Source organism: Parasteatoda tepidariorum, chromosome 3 (assembly GCF_043381705.1).
Source record: "Parasteatoda tepidariorum isolate YZ-2023 chromosome 3, CAS_Ptep_4.0, whole genome shotgun sequence".
Taxonomy (NCBI): domain Eukaryota; kingdom Metazoa; phylum Arthropoda; class Arachnida; order Araneae; family Theridiidae; genus Parasteatoda; species Parasteatoda tepidariorum.
The window spans coordinates 96766434-96787709 of NC_092206.1; the positions used below are offsets into that span (position 1 = coordinate 96766434).

The window sequence follows — 21276 nt, forward strand, 5'->3', positions numbered from 1 at the left end:
ATATTTCCATAAGTTATATTTTCTTGTAAATTATTGTTACCACTATTAATCGTTACTTCCTGTCTTGTAGTCTGGCATTTCAGTAAATATCTTTCAATTTTGCCTTTATAAGCCACTACTCGATCTTGATACTCTTGACTTTGTATAATTTCACTCTCTAATTCATCGCTTTTATCAAAATAATTTTCAATTTTCAAATCAAGATCCTTTAAAGTTCCGTTTTTTTCAACTAACTGATTTAGTGAATCATACAAGGTCTCATCAGGAAGTATTTCTAATAACAATTTGTCAATTTTATTTATTAATTTTGTAATCAGCTGTCTGATTACAACCCGTTTGGACTTTAATTTTTCAAAATCATCCATTATAAACAGCTCGCACGTTACTATAATAAATACAATACAATTAATACAATAAAATATCAAAATAAATTACCGACTTAAGGGAGACCAAAACAAAACAAATGTTAACTCATATTTCATGCAGGTGGCCTATTTTTCGGCCGGTGTAGCACCATAACTCGAATTCAACAATAATTACACAAATTGAAATGATTCAAATTATTTTATTCCACTGTGGTTCAGTAGGTTAAATCTAAACTGAAACTTAAGAAGTGCAGAAAAAAAATAATAAAAAAAATTGTTTGTGCTCAGCTCCATCTGGTATTATAAATCCTCAACAAGTATAGACGTCTTAAAGATATCTATGATAGACGTAATATGGCTAATAAACACAATTATGTTAACAAATACAAACGATTATGTCGGAGCTATAACAAAAAAATACGCTTTATATTTCATTTAATGCAGAAGAATCTAATGAAGATCAGCTTATTTGAAACTCTGAAATGTCACACCCATATAACTTGGTGAATGATAGATACGTGATACCGAAAAAAAAGCAAAAACATAAGCACACAGCTGTTTGGCGATTTGCGAGACACTCCTTCAACGCCGATAGATATTTTCGCCAACCCCTTTACAATCTACGGTATGTTTTGTCAATACGCACCCCGCATACATAATTAAATAAAAGTTCTTAAATAAGAATCAAGATAGCATAGAATAATAATTTTTAATATGGTATCTATTTAAGAAAAAAATAGTTGTATACATTTATTCATACGAAATTGATTTCTTGTTCTGTTGTCTATCACTTCATCTTAAAAAAAGCACTGGGTTTAGACTTCATATTCAGACATAGGTATTTGTATTTTTCATATTTTTCTTCTTTCTTTAAAATGAACCCTAATTATAAACACTGTGGGATCACTTTTTTCCATTTTCTGTTTCATTTATAAAAATAAAAATCTATCTCAAAAAACGCCACCATATGTATTTATTCCCATACAATATTTTAACTGAATCTTTTAGTTGAATCTCTATAAAGAATTTGCATCATCTTCTGCAAGGATAAAATGGATGATGTAAGCAGAGAAATCGTGACTAGGTACTCAATTTTTAAGATTTCTTACATCATTCTCCGCAAAAAGGCCCTTGAGCAATGTATGTTTAAAGCAATTTTTCGCTTACTGAATAAAATTTATTTTTTACGTTACGACTTTTTATCCAGTTGCCGTTTTCCGCCGAATCCATTATGATTCATTAATATTCATGTATATTAAAAGCTAGGGAGATTCATAAAAGCTGATTAAATAACTACCAATCTCTTCTTTCTAAATACTTCGTAATTAATATTCATGTACATTAAAAGCTGGGAGATTCATAATAGCTGATTTAATATCTACTAATGTTACTCTTCTTTCTAAGTGCTTCGTAATTATCTCCCCTTATCTTATCGTTATTATACATTAGTTTCCCTTTGCCGTCAAGCTGACTGTAAGAGGTTTTCGTGGTTTTCATCTCCATGTAATGCAAAAGCATTTTCTATTAAAAAAGACCTCCACGAAAGCAAATTTCTTCCAATACTCGATCCACGAGTTCCCTTATCTTCTGGATTGGGTTCAAAATTACACGGCTACGCAGTTGACCATTAGCAGTCGTAAACCCAAAAAATAGGGTCGGCTGTTCAACGACGATTATAAAATATACATTAGTTCGAGCCGTAATGGGTCAGGAGATCGAGCGTTCACCTTCCAATGAAGTGAGATGGGTTCGAATTCCGGTGACGGCTAGTCGATACGATTTCCGCACCCGGCTCACACCGACCACAGTGCCGCCTCAATGGAAATATCCGCAATGGTAGACGAATCATGGGTTAGAGTCCCTTTGCCATCAGGGTAAACAAGAAGGTTTTCCTCTCCATATGTACCGAAAATGTGAGCTAGTTCCACCAAAAAATTCCTCCACGATGGCACATTTCTCCCAATACTTGATTCAGGAGTTCCCTTGTCTTCTGGATTGGGTTCAAAATGCCAAGGCTATGGGGTTAAACATTAGCTGTCGAAACCCAAAATTGGATGGGACTGTTCAATAAAATAATATACATTAGTTCATCTTAATTATATCCTTTTGAAAAATGTAATTTTTAACATTCTATAACATGAAAGGAAGTTGCAATTTTGAAATAACAAATACGCTCGGTGAGTGCTTGGGGGGGGATGAAGTGATAAATCCCGATAGAAAACAATTCACGTGAAAGGTTTTTGAAAGGTGACAATTCACGTGAAATTGTTTCTTAGTGTTCATTCCAGAGAGGTACTTCACAAGTTTTTGGAATTTCTTCTAGATAACAGCACAATACACAACATATTCTTCTGCCTACGTGTAGAAATCTTTGTATTGTTTGCTTAAAACGTTTTCATGAACAATTCGAAAACGTGGCTTATCATTATACTCCTGCCGCATTTTACTTGCTAAGTGTATAATATATAAGACATAAAATGTATTTTTCCGATGCTCGTACAGATTGGCATGTTATATAGGGAAGAAGGATGCTAGTGTGGACGTTAGGGTAGTGTAGACATAGGAAATATTTCTGCTATTTATCTCTCAAAAATTCTCTATAAATTTTGACAAAATTGTGTTACACTTTCAGAAGTAGTTCAAGAAAAAACACCAAAACATTAGATAGTTAAAAAGCAAACAAATTTTTAAAAAATGGTAGAAAAGAAATTTCAAAATTTTTGCTTTAATAGCGACATTCTGGTAGAATATTATGATAACTAAACCAAATTTTTTTCTTTTTTCTTAATAAGTAAACAAGACATTTCTAAATCGAACAGCTATTTTTCTTAAGAAAATATTACTTTATTTTGAGAACCTATGGGGGAAATATTAATTTATTCCAATAAATTAAACTCGGTTTCAATTAAACTATTTGAATAAGTTTTAATTATATTTTGTTTTATACAATGCGGGAAAAAAACAGACCACTCTGAATAACTTTTGATCTAAGAATCGGATCTCTAGGACTCATCAAATCGAATTTTAAAAATAATCCTTTTTTATAAATTTTATTTTTCAAGAACCGAATTGCACTCAAATTTTGTATTTTTCAATGTGAAATTATATTCCTTGAAATGCCGGCCGAGCTGTTAGTGTGCCTGACTGCGAAGCCAATGCTCGTGGGTTCGAATCCCGCTCTGGGCATGGATGTTTCTCTCTCTTGTGTTGTCCTCTGTTGTGTGTGATGAGTGAATGTGGCCCACCGTATGAACGGTATGTGTCAGTGTGGCGTGGGCAATGTTACTCGCCTCCGTGACTTTGGTTCACAGGTGCCCACTGGGTAACGCGAAATGAGTAACAACTCTGGCATCTTCTAAGGCGAAACGAATAAAGTTCAGTGCATGCCATTCGAAAAAAAGAAATATATATATATATTCCTTGAAATTATGTAACAAATTGCATACCTTCCAATTCTAAATTTTTTCGAATATTGTTAAATAAAAAATAATAAATATTTACTAAAAGCTATTTTTTGCATGGAATTATCTTAAGACAAATAAATTTTATAATTGCGTGCAAAAGTTTTTCAATTCGCTTAAAAATTTCTGGAAATATGGACAAATACGTAAAAAAAAGCATTTAGAGGTCCAAATTTTAAATCGCTTTCCTGACAAAACTATTGGGCCACATTTCCGAAATTGCGGCTACCCCCTATATTTTGGGGGTCAGAAATCCGAATCAGTTAAAAAAATTTTGTTTTTTCAGAGAAAGTACGTTTTTGTGTCTGATTTTTGAACTTAAAATATCATCTACACTAAATAAATAGCATATTTGAGGTCAACCTCTCGAACCATTAAGATTGATAACATGAAGATTCGATCATGAGATCAAAAGTTATTAGGTGTTGTCAGTTTATTTATTTTTTTTGCGCACTGTACATTATTACTATTTAATCACATCAATTAATTTAAATTATTTATTGTGTGTTTTTTTTTAAGAAACAGTTGTTTTCTTGTGATTTTTTCCGATTAAATTGGTTTTAAAAAAGAGGCAAGGGAACATTATTTTACGAAATTCATTTTACTTCGTATTGAGATGATTAAGCGATACATTTCCCCGTAATAAATGATTTGCCATTTTAAAGAGTTTCGTTAAAATAAAATATATTCATCGTCTTTAAAAGTTGTTTTAGGGAAGAAAACTTAATTTATTTTGTAAGATTACTAAGTTGCAGTTCATAGCTCAACTTAAATCGTCTGTTTTGCGCACTTAAGGGTATTTTAGTTAGGCGATATGTTGATGCACTTTAATGAGATTAACTTTACTCTTTAATTCATAACTTTTCAAGAGCTTTTATAGACGCGAAAGCTAATCAGGATAAGAAATTTTGCGATTTGGTTTGTGCTGTTGACAAATGCTTCTGAATCAGTATTATTTTCTAAAAATAATGAAGGGAATTTTAAGTTAATGTGACCTAGTTTTATTACAAAATGCTGCATGGTAAAATCGTATAATTATTTTAAATTTTAATAAAAGAAAACAACTTTTAGCCTATTACTTTAAACAGTAGTGAAAGTAAAAAGCGTAATAATAACAGCGAACATATGAAAAAAGTATAAATGCCGTTCAATGAGGTACAAATAAATAATTTACAACTAAATACTAACATAACTTTTATTAATTACATGCTGGTAATCATCACAGGCTTCGGGTACTTTTTTGTTTATTAATGGTTATATCATGTGACATTATCTGTCCAATAGTATACATGCTAACTTTTATGTTTTCCCAGGACGATTTCCTTAAATGGTACGCACACTATCACATAATCATCATATTATATACGTGTTTAATTAATTTATTCATAGGGGTAGTCAAAGCATTTTAAACAAATTTATAAGTTTAAGAACCAAAAGAAAAAATATTAATAAATAATAAATATTAAGAAAAAATATTAATTTCTTCTATAACTTAAAAAATTAGAACAAGATTTTTGAGATAATCTGAAGAAATTAGCATCTATGCAATGCGAATGAACGTAAGAGGTACCTGTTCTATAGATATTTCTCTCATGTGGTACCATAAACTCAGGTATTTCTTTATCTATTAGCAATACTAAAATTATTATTCACTTTCTTAGGTAGTCTAAAGTAATAATTAAAGTAGTGTCAAAAATTAGTTATATCTTAAGTATTTATTTATATTCATTTTTATTGTTGTCCTTAATAATTTTAGCCTGGAATTATCTTCGAAAGAATGAATTTTATAATAGTGTGCAAAATCTTTTCAATTCTATTAAAAAGTTCTCGAGATAAAACGAAATACGCAAAAAGTAATATTAACATTGAGGTGTCGAAACTTTCGACAGCTCTCCTGACCAAACTATTGGGTCCATATTTTCCAGATTGAGGCTGGCCCTATATTTTGGAGGTCAAAAATCCGCCGAAAAAAAAGTACGTTTATTCAGAAAAAGTACGTTTTTTTGTCTGATTTCGCAACTTAAAATATCGTCTGCAGTTATTAATTAGGTCGCGCCCTCGAACTATTAAGATTTAGTCCTAGAACGTGAAGATCTGATCATTGGATCAAAAGTTATTCAGGGTGGTCCGATTTTTTTTATTTATTTATTTTTTTAGCGTACTGTAAAATAAAATTTTGAAAAGGGACTAAGCTGGTTGCTGAAGGCAGTTAGTTAGAAAATAATCATTTTATAAAAAATACATAGAAAAACAAACTCTAGTTTTCTGCTGACGAAGTCATTTTAATTATTTGTATCTTTTCACTCAAACAAAACAAGAATATAGAATAAGAATGTGCTATCCGTCCTCTTGGATCCTGATATTTTTCACCTGAGGACGAAATGAGAAGTAGTTCAGCGCGGTAGCTGGAAATAGCATAGGCAGCGAAGTTTTTATATTTTTCTATGATTATACTGATGTATATTAAAGTAAAAACTTCACAAAATTTTTTATTAAATTATATCGGAAGCAAACTTTATTAAGGTTTCGTTTGTCTTAACAAAGTTGTAACTCCGGAAAAAAGAATAACTGGAAGTTATAACTTCATTTCTAGCTTGATTTAGGGTGAAGTAATATATTCTGACTACCACGAATTAACAATTATAACGTATATTGACTAGTAAAAGATTTTACAAGCAAACATTTAAGTTAAAATTTTGAAAAATTTATGTGGTATAATATATTATTTGTCAAAAAAATGTACATTTCAATAAAGGAAAAAAAATTGCCTCTTATTAAGATAACTTTTGATCTAACGATCGGATATTCAAGCCATTCAAGGGCTCAATCGTAATGAATCAAGGGAATAACCTCGAATATGCTAATTAATTGGTGCAGACGATATTTTAAACTACGAAATCAGGCACAAAAACGTTATAAACATGCTTTTTTTTCGATGAATTTAGATTTCTGACCCTCAAAATATAGGGGTTGGCCGCAATCCGATAAATAAATAATTTCTCAATAGTTTAAAGAAGCCGTATTTTTAAAGTTCGATTTCTCAAGAGCTATTTGACTAATTTCTCACACATTTTGTATTTTGCTATTCAAAATTACATTCTTTAAAATAAAATAAAAAAATATTATGCCCTGCAGTTCAAAATTTTTTCGATTATTGTGAAAAGAAATAATAAAGACTAATATATATTTAGTTTAAGTTATTTTTTGCATGGAATTATCCTTGAATAAGCCCATTTCATAATTCGTTTTATAATTTTTTACATATTTATATCTTTTTATGCATTTTATAATTTTTTCAATTGGCTTAAAACATTTTCGGAATATGGCAAAATACGCAAAACGTAAAATTAACATTAGGGATTCTAGCATTGGACAGCTCTCCTGAACAAACTATTTGGAACATACCTCCAGAATTGCGCCTACCTCTTATATTTTGGGGGTCAGAAATCGGTATCCGTCAACAACAAAAAAGGGATGTTTATTCGGAAAAAGCAAGTTTTGTGACCAATTTCGTAACTTAAAATATCGTCTACACTACACAAATTAATTAGTGTGTTTAAGGTCACCCCACGCCTGGGAACGTAAAAAATCCAATCATTAGATCAAAATTATTCCTAAAGGGCTCTTTTTTGCTCATTATAATAATAAAATAGTTTTATCACCACTTTTTTCTTAGGAACTACAACAGTCAAATGACGGCCCTTCCTTCAGAAAAATCAGTCACCAGTTTTCAACTTTTTATGGTTGTGGGTATCGACAAGGGCGCCGGCAGAATAATATAAAAGGGGGTGCAACCCTCTAACAAACTACCCCCCCCCACCCAAAAAAAATATTCTGTCATTACATTTTGTTTTGTTATTACATATACTTTCATCTGTTAATTTCTTTCAAGATTCAATTCTTCATTGTTAACAAGATATTTTAAAAAAAGTACGAATTTCACGTACTTGCAAATTTTGCCACTAGAAACTGTATAGATAGCGCTGGAATAGCTACTGACTTTGAAACACAAATAACTAAAAACAGTAGTTTCGTATACTAGCGTATTTGTGCAAGCTTAGCATTGGTACTTATTGTGTTGATGAAGTTTTACAGTTTGTGAGAAGCATCAATGAGACGCATCAAAATATGGAATCGGTCTACAATGTCTCACGAGAGATTAAGTAGTTTGTGCATGGTCAGTAAGAAAAGAATCAGAGATGACTCAGAATTCATTGAAAAAGTTATAAACAGATTTGAACAGCAAACAAGAAGATTACAATTCTTGTTTGATTAAACAATTTTTTAATTGTTATGTATCAATAATTACTTATTTGTTTTCGAATAAAAATATTTTCAGTAAAAAAAATTTGTAACAAAATTGTTTTTCTGTATTCCTTTGTTTCAAAAAAAAGCCAGGGGGGTGCAAGTGCACCCCCTTGCACCCTGCTGCCGGCGCCCTTGGGTATCGAGTATTTGTCAGGGTGTTCAGAAGACGTGCATCTCTCGTCTGAAGAGATTAACAGCACATGTATCAAAAGAACAAAAAAATATTGTTAACTATCCCTTTTGAAAAAAAAAATATATGCGCGTTTATCGACCTTTAAAGTATATACCTACATCAGCATTTTCCCTTTTCCATTCATTGCTATAGATTGACCTTTCTCAATCAGTGGTGGATCCAGCGGCCCTTATGACCCCCCCCCCCCAAATTGAAAAAAAAAATTAATTTTTTTAATAGTTTACAAAAGGAATAAAATATTTTAAAAATTATTTAAGGGCCCATATACACCTAGGTAGGTCAGAAAAATAATTTTTTTTTTCTTCATCTAATTATGTTCTTCACTGTTTCAAGAATCATAATCCAAAAGATTAAAACGAAATTCGTTATAGTTTCATTGTAAACATTAATAATGTTGAAGCTCACCGAGTGCTCCAAGAGCGCTTCAACAGGTTTAACCAAAGATTGTATAAAGGTGAAGATGGCTTCTCAAAACTTGACTTAGAGCAACTCAAAATCAAGAACGATTAAATGGACTCACATTATTAAACATTCATCGAGAAATTAATTTGGATGTTGAAAAAACCATTGACAGATTTGTCAAAGTTTCTTAAAAACGCATTACATTTATTATTTAAAGATTTTGAATACTTGAATTATTTATGTATTGTTCCATTGTTCATTATGAAAAAAATGAATGAGAAGACTACTATCATTAGAAACCCCAGTTTATTTTCCAAAAAAAATATTAAAAAAAATTTTTTTTTTTAAAGAATTAATTGTGGGAGGGATTTGAGTCTATGACCCCCCCCCTACAGGAAAAATTTCTGGATCCGCCCCTGTTCTCAATTAACTCAGGAAATAGATCTAAAATCCTGGAATTTAGCTGAGTTCAGAAACCAGAGGAATACCTATTAAATTGACGCCAAACTCAGTTTAATCTTCTCCCTTGGCATCATTTTCATTTAGTAAAGAGATAGTCTCGAAACTTGAAATTAATACGTCCGGCTGAGCAATTACGGCAATGGAAGCCGGAGTTTTTAATGGGCTTCCGGTAAATATTTATCAAATTAGATAATTAAAATAAAGTACAGCTTAACTTCAATGCAATTTAACTTATTTTCCTCCTGGATATATAGTTGAATAAATTTTTTTTTAAAGATTTAGTTATGTTAGTTTTTAGTGTGCAAATGTAAACATAGATTGGCCCAAAATAAGAACATAGTATGGCCAATAAGTTTTGAAAATATATTGTCTATTTTACGATTTCTAAACACAAAATTTATAAACATTTTAGCGATATACTCTTTTGTAATTAAAACAATTAAATGACGTAATTTATGCTTTTGAATGTTTATGAAACTTGCGAAATATTCATGCGTATAACAGGGTGTCTTGGGATATTCATCCACTTTTAGATGCACCTGGAAAAAAAAAAATTTTAAAAATTTCCGCACATGCGCTGTATAAAGCAACTCCAATTACTCTTATCTGGCGCAGTTTTTATTATTATTTTTTAATTTTAAAGCAATAATTTCGTTATCAGTTTAAAATTGATTAAAACGCCTTGTTTATTTTTTTTTAAATATTTAAGCTATAGCAAAAGTGGCACTAGACCTAGTATATATTTCGGACATTTACCAAAGGTCTAGTCATACTAGGTCTGGTTAAGTGCCATTGCCCGGTATACATTTGCCCGGTATACCCTACACTGATGTTTTTTTAAGGATCAGTGCCACTGCCCGGTATACCCAACGCTGATGTTTTTTTAAGGTCAAGTGCCAGTGCCCGGTATACATTTGCCCGATATACCCTACACTGATGTTTTTTAAGGTCAAGTGCCACTGCCTGGTATACCCTACGCTGATGTTTCTTTTAAGGTCAAGTGCCACTGCCCGGTATACCCTACACTGATGGTTTTTTAAGGTCAAGTGCCACTGCCCGGTATACATTTGCCCGGTATACCCTACACTGATGCTTTTTTAAAGTGAAGTGCTATTGCCCGGTATATATTTTCCCGATACTCCAAACACTGATGTTTGTTCTAATCTATCGTCAGTAAGTATTAAAATATCGAATAAATGTAATTATATCCATGAATAAATTAATATCAAATCGGATGTAATAAATATTTCGGACATTCACCAAAGCGACTAATTTAATTGTCAACATTCACCGGTGAAATTCAACAACCACCGATTTCGGTCATTCACAGTAACATGCACATCATTTACATAATAACCTCATCAGAACGATTATTTCATACTTTGCCTAAATAGCATCCGACATTTCAAGAAATAAAAATAATTGGTTTTGTTGGCGATGATCTCCTGAGGCGATAAAGAATCATGCACAGTACAGGTAAGGAAGATATTAACCTCGAGGGAAAAGTGGATGAATACCCCAAGGAACCGTATAACAGAGATCTTATCTTAAAAGAATGTACAAAATGTTTTATTTTTTAAATATTTTAAACTTTTACCAATTTTTTTTTATTTAAATGAGTGTGAAAGTGCGCGTTTTAAGCTTTTGAAAACAAAATTTAAAAAAAAAAGAAATATTTTAAATTATATTAATCAAAACTATAAGGGAAGATTATCAAGCCTGCTCTTTTGTTAGACAGCCTCCATTATTGTGCAGTTATTGACAACAATCGCCATTTTGACCGAGATTTATAATTCGTGTTCAAAACAATTTAATTTACAATACGAATTTCATAATTTTCATTCAATTTTTCAAAGTAAAAAATTATGGATATCAGATACACATTAATAGTATTTTATTTGCTATTAATAATATTTAAAAACTAGATTTAATCAGCGTTATTTAGATTGATTCAAAATGGCCGTTTATTAATGACAGATTTTACGATTGTATTACATAGCGATTGGTAGTTGCTTTCAAAGAGCCAGTCTCAGTTACTATGAATGAACAGTTGACCCATCGAAACAGGAGTTATAAAGTGTATGAAAGGTGACTGATTAAAATTAAGTTGTTATTTAACCCATATATTATCTAATTTTAGTCGGGATACTTTTACGAAAGGCTTGATATACGATATTAAAAAATGCATATACACTTTTGATGTCACAAAGTTGAAGGGACGATAAAAAAAATTTCGAGATAGCGAGTTTTAGAGATAACAAGTTCGGCAATGATTCAAGCAGTGACAATTTTTAGAAATTTATCAATGATAATTTCATTTATAAAATCAACGCGAAAATAATTATGCATTCAATGCAAAAGAGTTCGTTTAGAATAAACTTACATGAATAGTGTTTGTTAAAAAAAAAAAAAAAAATTCCACCATCTGTCGACACCGTTTTCGAAATGACTCATCAATCAATTTTTCTATTCGAAAAATAGCAGCCAAGTCATCCCCTTCCATGTTCTCGAAGCATTTCATGAAACGTTTTAATATGTAGGCAGCATTTTTTTCTTTTGACGCAGTTATGTTGAGTTTTGGTACGCCAGATTGATTTTTCTGAAAAAATTCATTTTTACTTCGAAAAGTATTCGACTGAACAAGGGTCTGACAAAAAACTCTTCCACGTAGTTAAAATTAATATTAGATGGATAAGTAATAGTAAGGGGAAAAGTTTTTTTTTTTTCTGACATAACAAGGTTTTTCGAGATATCGAAGTTTTACATAATCGTCGTTGAACAGCCAACCCTTGGGCTTCTGACTACTAATGTTCAACTCTGTAGCCTTCGCAGTTTTGGGAGAAATTTGTCTTCGTTGTGGACTTTTTATGGAACTAAGCCGCATTTGCATTACATGGAAAGGAAAACCACGAAATTTTCCCACGGTTAGCCTGACGACAAGAGGATTCTAACCCATGATCTGTCTACAATAGTGGATATTTTTTCGTCAGTAGGGGAGAGTGGGGTCAATTGTAACAGGGTACGATTGTAACAGAGCAAAAATTTCAAGTGTCGGGTCCTAGATTTGGTTCCTAGGTGGCGCACGAGGTGTATTTAATAAATCTACATGTACACCCCTGCTGGCAACCATTTTTATGTACTTTTGAAAGAGTTACATCACAAAAGATATTTTCACGCTACGTAAGTACTTTTTCTGGTATTAGAATATTATATTGTAACAAAGTAATTTTGTTTAAACAAATAAAAATTATTAACCGAATATATAAGTGGAAACCTTAATTAACATTTCAAAAAAAAATTAGCTTTGTTAATTAACTAGCATTGTTTTTAACAAATGAAACTGAAATGGCGTCTTGGGGACGATTGTAACAGTAAGTAAAGGGACGATTGTAACAGCTGAAAGTAAATAATCTTATGTTTACAAACCATCACTAAACTCTTTAAGAACCACCAATAGTTTTCTATATCATTTATATTAAGTTGCATGTGCATTATTTTATTTGTCACCCTTCACAGCATATATTAAAATTTTTAACCCCTTAAAGTTAAAAGTTTAACCCTTTAGGTCTCTGCTGATTATTATTTTTACTCCTAAAATATCACTACTATTTTGATCAATAAAAAAATATATCACAACTATGATAATATGTATAATTAACTATGTTTTAGTTGAATTTATGAACTGTTACAATTGACCCCGTAAGTGGGGACAATTGTAACAAGTGCACGACTGTCAAAAATTGTTAATAACTAATATAATAACATTTAAAATCAGGTATTTATTTTTTTTTTCTAGTAGAGGATAGTCTACTTTACTCGTCTGTCAATTAATACTAATAATATATTGGATTTTTTGTTAGTTAAAAATAGTTAAGTAAAAAATGTTACAATTGACCCCACTCTCCCCTACTGTGGTCAGTGCAAGCCGGATGCGGAATTCGTATCGACCAGCCATCGCTGGGATTCGAACCCGGTACACCTCATTGGAAAGCAAAAGCTCTATCACCTGAACCATCACGGCTCAGATATGGAAGTTTTATTTTATATTTTTATATTATATTTTATTTTATTACCGTCGTTGAACAGCTGATCCAATTTTTGGGTAGGATATAGAAGTTCGAGATATCGAGAGTATACTGTAGAATGTATTACACGTATTCCTTAGATTAAGATAGAATAAATCATACCTGTGATTATTTTTATCGCTTGAAATAACAAACGATATATGCATTAATCATCTTTCTGATTCAATTAAGATAAAAAGCAGATTCCTATTGAAGCAACTGTAACGTTATTTTTCAAATCATGTGCACAAGATTAATAAAATCACCTTAAGCTTGAGTAATCTTAATAGAATTTAATGGTGAGGTAATTATACCATTTCTATTTTCAGGTTTTTTTACCTACCGATTTGTAAATCGAAGAAAAATGTCTAAGAAAAATATTAGGTCTATCGTAAAGTTCTGTCCGCCAAAGTACACTTCACATTTTACAGTAATACAGAAAAAAAACTTTTTTTATAAAAGAAAATGGGTATTTAACCTTTAATTCACCTCCAGCTGAAAGAGGAGACAGCAAATGAGCATAAGCATAGTCATTCAAATTAGAAACTATCCGACACAATTAAACGAAAGGGGAATGTTCTGTCGCAGACGGAACTTTCCGGTAAACCTAATATATTAAACGGGTTCAAAATCTATTGTATATATAAATCCAATGTAGGTCAATGAAATATTAGCCAATGGCAGTTTAAAGCAGATTGGGCCGGTTATTAAACGATATCACCCTGACGACGGAAAATTATGGCACTCATAGCGAAAAGGTACGAACGCCCATTTGTAGTAAATATCTGGAACATCTAGATATAGAACATAAATATCTAGAAATAATTGAAAAGAAATGTTAACCCTTTCCTTTCGAAATCTCCAATTCAATTATAATTGTTCTACTCACTACCTATAATTAATCCATAACTCTGAATGCCAAAATTTTTACAATTTAATGCTTTTTTATAACCGCGTCGTTGAGCAGCCAACCTAATTTTTTGAGTTTACTGCTACTAATGCTCAACTCCCTAGCCTTGTCATTCTGAACCCAATCCAGAAGACAAGGGAACTCCTGGATCAAGTGTTGGGAGAAATTTGCCTTCATGGAGGGCTTTTTTGACGGAACTAATCCGCATTTGTGTTACACAGAGAGAAAAACCACGAAAACCTCTCACTGTTAGCCTGGTGGCAAGGGGACTCTAACCCATGATCCGTCTACCGCTGAGGATATATTTTGTCAGCACTGTAGTCAGTGCGAGCCGGGCACGGAATTTGTATCGACCAGACACCACTGGGATTTGAACCTGGTTCACCTCATTGGAGGGCGAATGCTCTATCCCCTCAGCCACCACGACTTAATGTTTGATATCAACTTGCAAAGGATTAATTTATGTTCTAGTCAATCCCAAAATTGATTATCTTTATCATGGATACCAACCCATGGCACGTATGCCACGTTGTAACACAGCGGAGTTTAAACAGTGTCATGCAAGGGTTTAAAGAAAAGCCATTTTAAGGAATTTATTTCAAATGAAAGTGATCGTATTTGTATTGAATTTTGAAAATAACAAACAAATTTTTGAACTAACAAACAAATTTTAAAATTTACACAGTCTGGCTGTCAGATATTGCTACAAGTTTGAAATATAATTATTTAGAACTAAATGTTCTAAGTTATACAGTTTTATTTTATGTAAAGTCCGATAAAACTGAACCTTTAGTTTACTTCTTGTTTTATTTTTTGTATTAATTTTTAAATACGCACTGTTTCCAAGGAAAAAAAAATTGCTATTTGCAGGACTGTTTGCACCCCGGAAAAGTAAAAAAAACTAGTAGTGAAACTGATTCATATCGATTTTGTTTTGGGAAAGAGTAAAATATTTCTGACTACCAAAACTTAAAAATACTGGAATAATTCTAATCTTAAAAAAAAAGTAAACAATGATTGTTAGTTTATAATTAAAAATAATAAAATCTTACTTTATTTTTTGAGAAATCTCGAAATGAAGTGGTTTTACTTCTGGTTCTTTTTCCAGGATTCAAGCAATCCTGTATTTGAATAGAAACCCCATAATCAGCCTATAAATAGCATACTTTTTGCTGTTTTATAATTTTTAATAAGTCAGAAAGAACTGAAATACCTCGCATTTTTTTTCCAGATTTTTTTATTCTTTACAAGAAGATAACCAATCAACATACGGCGAAATTAATCTTAAACTTCTTTAACAAGGCTTAACAATGCAACGTAACCGAATTTAATATCTTCCTATTCGATACGTCTGAAGAGGACAAAAGAACACAATTCAAAGCAGACTACGATTTTTAAGTGACAAAGAACGTGAACAACTTTACTTATGTGTATGTTACTGTGAATGGCCGAAATTGGTGGTTTTTGACAATCACATGGTCGCTTTGGTAAATGTTTTAAATATATACTAGGTCTAGGTACGTGCCACTGCCCGGTATACATTTGCTCGGAATGCCCTACATCAGGGATGGCGAACCAATGGCACGCGTGCCATTTATGGCACGAGACACAATATTTTGGGCACGCCACCGATCACAATTGTTATTACACTAAGAATTGTTATTACACAAATGTTATTACACTATGAAGCATATGTAACAATTAAATTAAAATTCATAAAAACAAACAAAATAATAAACAATTATTAGTAAAAAAATTAACAATTAATGCTATAAAACAATTAATAACCATAAAAAACAAGCTAAAAATAAATAACTAGCAAAAAAAAATAATAATAACAGTTCTGTTTAAGCTAACCTTTAGAAGACAAATAACTTAATATAAGTTATTTGTCATCTAATCTGCAACAACAGAAATCACACTGATGTTACTTTATGTTGTTTTAAGACATGGCAAAATGTATTTTTTTTTTTCAATGTAAATAAAGAGTTTTGAGTTGATAGTATTTAGTATTATTATTTTCTCAATAATCACGAAATCAAAATTATTTGAAGGCACGTCTATGACCTCATTAAACAATTTTTTTAGAAAAATTGGTACGTTGGTGTATAAAGGTTCGCCACCCCTGCCCTACATCAATGTTTTTTTTAAGGTCAAGTGCCAGGGCGCGATATGCCCGATATCACAATATTTTAAGGTCAAGTGCCAGGGCCCGATATGCCGCCCATCAATGCTTTTTAAGGTCTAGTGTCACTGTCCGTTATGCATTTAACCGGTACTCCAAATACTGATGTTTCTCCTAGTCTATCCTTGGCAGATATTAAAATATCAAATAAATGTAATAACATCAACGAATAAAATATCAAATCGGATATATTTCGGACATTCACTAAAGCGGCTGTGTATGTAATGTAAATATTTTATATAAGTTTTCCCTAACACATGTAATTGTTAAATATCAATTTGATTGTCACATTTATCTAAGCACCAACTCAACTATCTTCTACTAACTCCATTTTCAAATGACCATGATGACTCTCATAACAAAGTCGTAATTTCAAGTTGAATGGGAATAATGGCTCAATCAATTGAAAGACCATGTATTAGGATTAACTATGTGGTAAAAAATGTATACTCTCCGAAATAATTTTTCCAGTAGTTGGAAACAACAGCGACGTCAACTTATTCCGCTTTGTAAAAAAAATATTTTCTAATGCTAACGAAATTTAAGTTATATTTAGTTTAGCATTTTTCATTTTTAGCAATTCTTCAAATCACTACATATTAAAAATTCAAAATATCATATGAAATGTAACTTTATAAAATGTATCTCGTGCAGTGAACTTCAACCCGATATTCAATTTTGAAAGTTACAAAAAAGACATAAAATTAAGACCAATAGCTGCTCACTGTACATCCGAAGCCCGCTTCTTATAATTTCTATCATTATTATTTTCTCAAGCAGGGTGCTTGAATCCCAATAACAGCCACTACATAGACTGCTAATCTTAAAGATCTACCACAAATATAAAAGAAACATGATGGCTGGGATAGAGGTCGCTGCGCGGCCCTGGTGCCCAGCTCAAATTTCAAGACAAGACAAGAAAATGTATGTCGTGATGAATCTTTAAAAAAGTAGACGTAATTACCCTTATTCTACTATTTTATTCCCTACCAATTTATAAAAACTTTTGCTGAAAGCGGAGGAATTAGCACCCCTAGTACAAAAGCAGTTTTTTTTTTGAAAATTAGTGTGTTTATTAAATTTTTTTAAGAACTTTAAGAAATGACCAATATAGTTCAATTAATCTTTTGAATATTGATTTATTTTTATGCAGTCTGGAGAACAACACCTTTCGTAGTTAAAATTTATATTAATGCTTCATATAAAATTATTTTACGAGTGCTTCTAATTTACATCGAAACATTAATATATTAGTTTTTCAAGACATCCATATACTGAAAACTGTAACAGCAGAATTTAAGGCAATCATATACATCTCCTTTAACGTTTTTGAACTTATTGCTTGTAACAAAAATCTATTTTGCTTAATGTCATGAATACTTAAATAAAAGTAGTGGCAAAAATTTCTCTTTTTTTAAAAAACATTTATCTGGTGAAAGAATCTGGGATGAAAGCAGTGATTATTACATTAGTTTACTGCTATGTAATAAACTATTTTGTTACAAATGTAGTTAACTACAATTACTTTTTTTGATTTAATGATTAAAATCTACTTTGGAATTGTTGTAGTATTTCACTACTTTGAGGAGAAGAACTTGCATTAAACGTAATGGAATAATTAAGAAATATGTATTCGTGTTTACCTGATTCAGAATGTTATTCCAAAAAAAAAATTTTTTTTTGTTAATTTAATCTTCACCTTTTTATGCCTTTTTCTACAGCGAATATTTAATTTAAGAAATGCAAAGTTATCAAATACTAAAAAATTTTTAAATTGTTTAATGCTCTTTTATTTCCTCTAAGAAATTAAGTACATGGGATATTCGTTCCCTTCCTTTTAAATAACTTCAAGTTTTACGAGTGTTTACTCACAAGTGGAAGGGTGACCAAATTGAATAATGATCTATTTTTCGTAATGGATATTTGAAATATTAGTTATACGCGATTTTAAATACGTAATTCCTGTTAACGGTCAGCTGCAGCCAAAGGGTCATTTTTATTGCATCCATTGACAGACCAGCGAAGATTTGTACCCATCCAATTCGAAAAATTAATTGCGTTAGAGCCGTGTTTCTTTACTAAACTAACAATAAAAGTAGGAATCCCTACTGTTTTTTTTTTATCACACTACTCACTACATTACTTTTTTTTAAAAGAGTAGCACATTACGCTACAACTACGAAGAAAGTAGCACACTACGAAACAAACTACATTATTTTCACTGCTTGTAGCGCGCTACTGCCGACCACTGACTGAAAATCATTATACAGAGATGCCTACTGTTGCAGTTAAGATAAAATAATTTAAAAAACGGTGGAGAACTACAAATTTTGTAGATTTGTGGACTTTTGGTAGATTTCGGTAGATCATTACACAGAGATATGTAGATTTTTAGTAAAATTTGAAGATTTTTGGTTAATTATGCCGATATTTTATAAAACGCTCGACACAGCTTAACTGCAACGAAATGGTGTATCACATAAGCTTTTGTACTATTTAGAAGTAGTAGTGAGTAAAAACCTTATAAATCAAATTGACTTAACCAAGAATCGTACATTAAAAGACTACCATTTGAAAATATGTATCCGCTATCCGGAGTAAGTTGGCATCTTTTCATTATACATCAAGTTGGAAAAGAGCAAAAACTGGTAAGAAGGGCGTTTCTTTGAATTTTTCTTTCGGGAAAAATGAAATGTCCATGACTACCAAGTTTTTGTAACACTAATAGCATAGGACTGCTTCTTACTCGGGAAAAAGTAAATAGTCATGAACAGTTTACAGTTAAGAATAGATTTATTCCAGTTGAAAATGAAATGGGTTATCAATCTTTTTCGTCTCTCTTTCGGGGCTGAAAAGAATAGACGTTTCCGAATAACATAATACACATAAGTTGATTATTGAAAATTCATCTGAAATCATACAATTGACATTACTTAAACTGAAGTAGCTTTTACATATTCGAAAAGAAAAAAACTATAATTAGTTTAAAAAATAGCGATTAGGCTAGTTATTTGAATGATCTATCGGCCAAGCAGACCAGTAGCAAAAGGGTTGAAATAGTTTATATTCTTTTAAAATTTAAATATTTGATATCGATGTGAACAGACAAACTTCTAGAATTAAATGAGCCATTTGTTAAATTTAGTAGCAATTATTAGTTGACCTACAGAAATTATTATGTTTTAGTTCTAACTTTAGTTTTAAAAAATATCTGTAGAAGTTTTTCCTCGAGGATAAGATAAATTGTAACGTAATCATCATTATATTACTTTTCAACATTTTGGTTATTTTAATATTATGGTACTATTTGTAGAGTTTTTTTTTTCTTTCTTTCTTTTCTCTCCAGAATCTCTTAAGCGTAACATTTATTACAAGTAAAGTGCTTATAAAAAGTATAAATTTACTCTTTCAAAGAGCAGCGTAAAAGTGCAAATATTTAAAGAGGATGTTCGATCGCTTACCTTTTGATGGGTATCCAACGCCCTATAACTATACTCCAAATTATTCCAAGAGAGCTTCGAATTAATTTATCATCCTCAAAAGTGATCCCAAAATCCTGAGCTCCAAAGAGAAAAGCGTGCGGCAAAATGTTAGTTCTAAATGCTCTCCGTTTAGAGAATGAGGCTGGCAAGTGACGGCGACCGTAGCCGAAAGGACGATAGAACAAAATTTCTGGCAGACTGCCAAACTATCGCAACAAAGTCAATTGGAGTCTCCCGAAAATCGCGCTCCTTGTTTCGTCAACATCAAAACCCTTCATTCCGGAAAAAGAGTGTAAAAAGAGAAATATTTTTTTCCTTTCTATTTTTTTATTATTTTTTTATTATTTTTTTTTTAATTTGTGCTGGCGCTATAAACTCAACTAAGTCCTTCTGCAAAATATGTAAGTCTCAGTTTTTTCTTTACTAATTTCGAAGGATTCGGAGATATAGGATGACGTCAATCTTACAATTTTTTCCAACTTTTGCAAAATAGATTAAATTTTGGGACATTCATTTGTGCCCAACGTATGTTATTATTAAAATGGCTCACTTTTTTCTTTTTTTTTTAAAAAAAAAAAGAAGAAAGAAAAAGAAGGAAGTAAAGTAAGTGGTAGACTAAGTGTTTTATTATTAGCATTCTTTCTCAAAGACGAGATATTAATTCTATCATCGCAGAGGAGTAGGGGGTAGCTAGGGGTTTGTAACACACAGGGATAAGTTACTTTTTGCGCCTCCTTACAATGCGGATTAGGACTAAAAAGAAAGCTTTTGGGGACCATTTTATGCTTTTAGATAATGTCAAAATTTAAATCAATCTCGAAGGAATATTTTTAAAAAAATTTTACAATGAATAAGACTTTGTAACTTCACGTAATGTTTTTCTTTTTTTTAAGGGGAGTCGGTCAGGCATTTACCACTAATGCTAAAACTGACTGTACCTCTCCTCAGCATCTAAACAAGATATATATATATCTAATATGCGGTGTATCCACACCGATATTTTTTAGTATTTAAGTTAAAAAGCAGAATGATTAAGGAGTCTAGTTTCAGTTTAATCTTTTATTTTACTAAGCGATGGTGAAATAGCAGTTTAACCCCTCTCCAAAGCGGGAGAGGGGGAACACATATCCCGTCTAAGCTGACGGATTTAATTTTAGCATGATAAACAACAAAAAACCACGCAAAAACTTGCGCTCTGCGTTTTATAGGATGATTAAAAAGATTAAAAAGGCTCCAGTCATATATCTTTTTTGTATTCTTACGCCTCATCAAATTTATTTATTACTCAAAGCAAATCGTTTAATCTTTCCATATATGGAAGTGAAGGATCTTAAAATAACTTCTCTTTTGAAGTATTAATCTAATTATTATTCATTGGCATGTTTTTAGCCTTGAAGTCCCAAAATAGAATTTCTACCCTTATCTTTTACTAAAGATATTTAAT

The 21276-nt window shown here is 31.4% G+C and overlaps 1 protein-coding gene across 6 annotated transcripts in view; it reads right to left on the reverse strand.

Annotated features, from left to right (window-relative positions):
- LOC107443784 (SH3 domain containing GRB2 like, endophilin-A) overlaps positions 1 to 20005 on the reverse strand; it is a 125213-nt gene extending 105208 nt beyond the window's left edge. For all 6 annotated transcript variants that reach the window (XM_071179123.1, XM_071179120.1, XM_071179115.1 and 3 more), the window contains exon 1: positions 19812 to 20005. The gene's annotated coding sequence lies outside the window, so the exon portion shown is untranslated. The remainder of the gene's footprint in view (positions 1 to 19811) is intronic.
- Positions 20006 to 21276: the final 1271 nt, after the last annotated feature.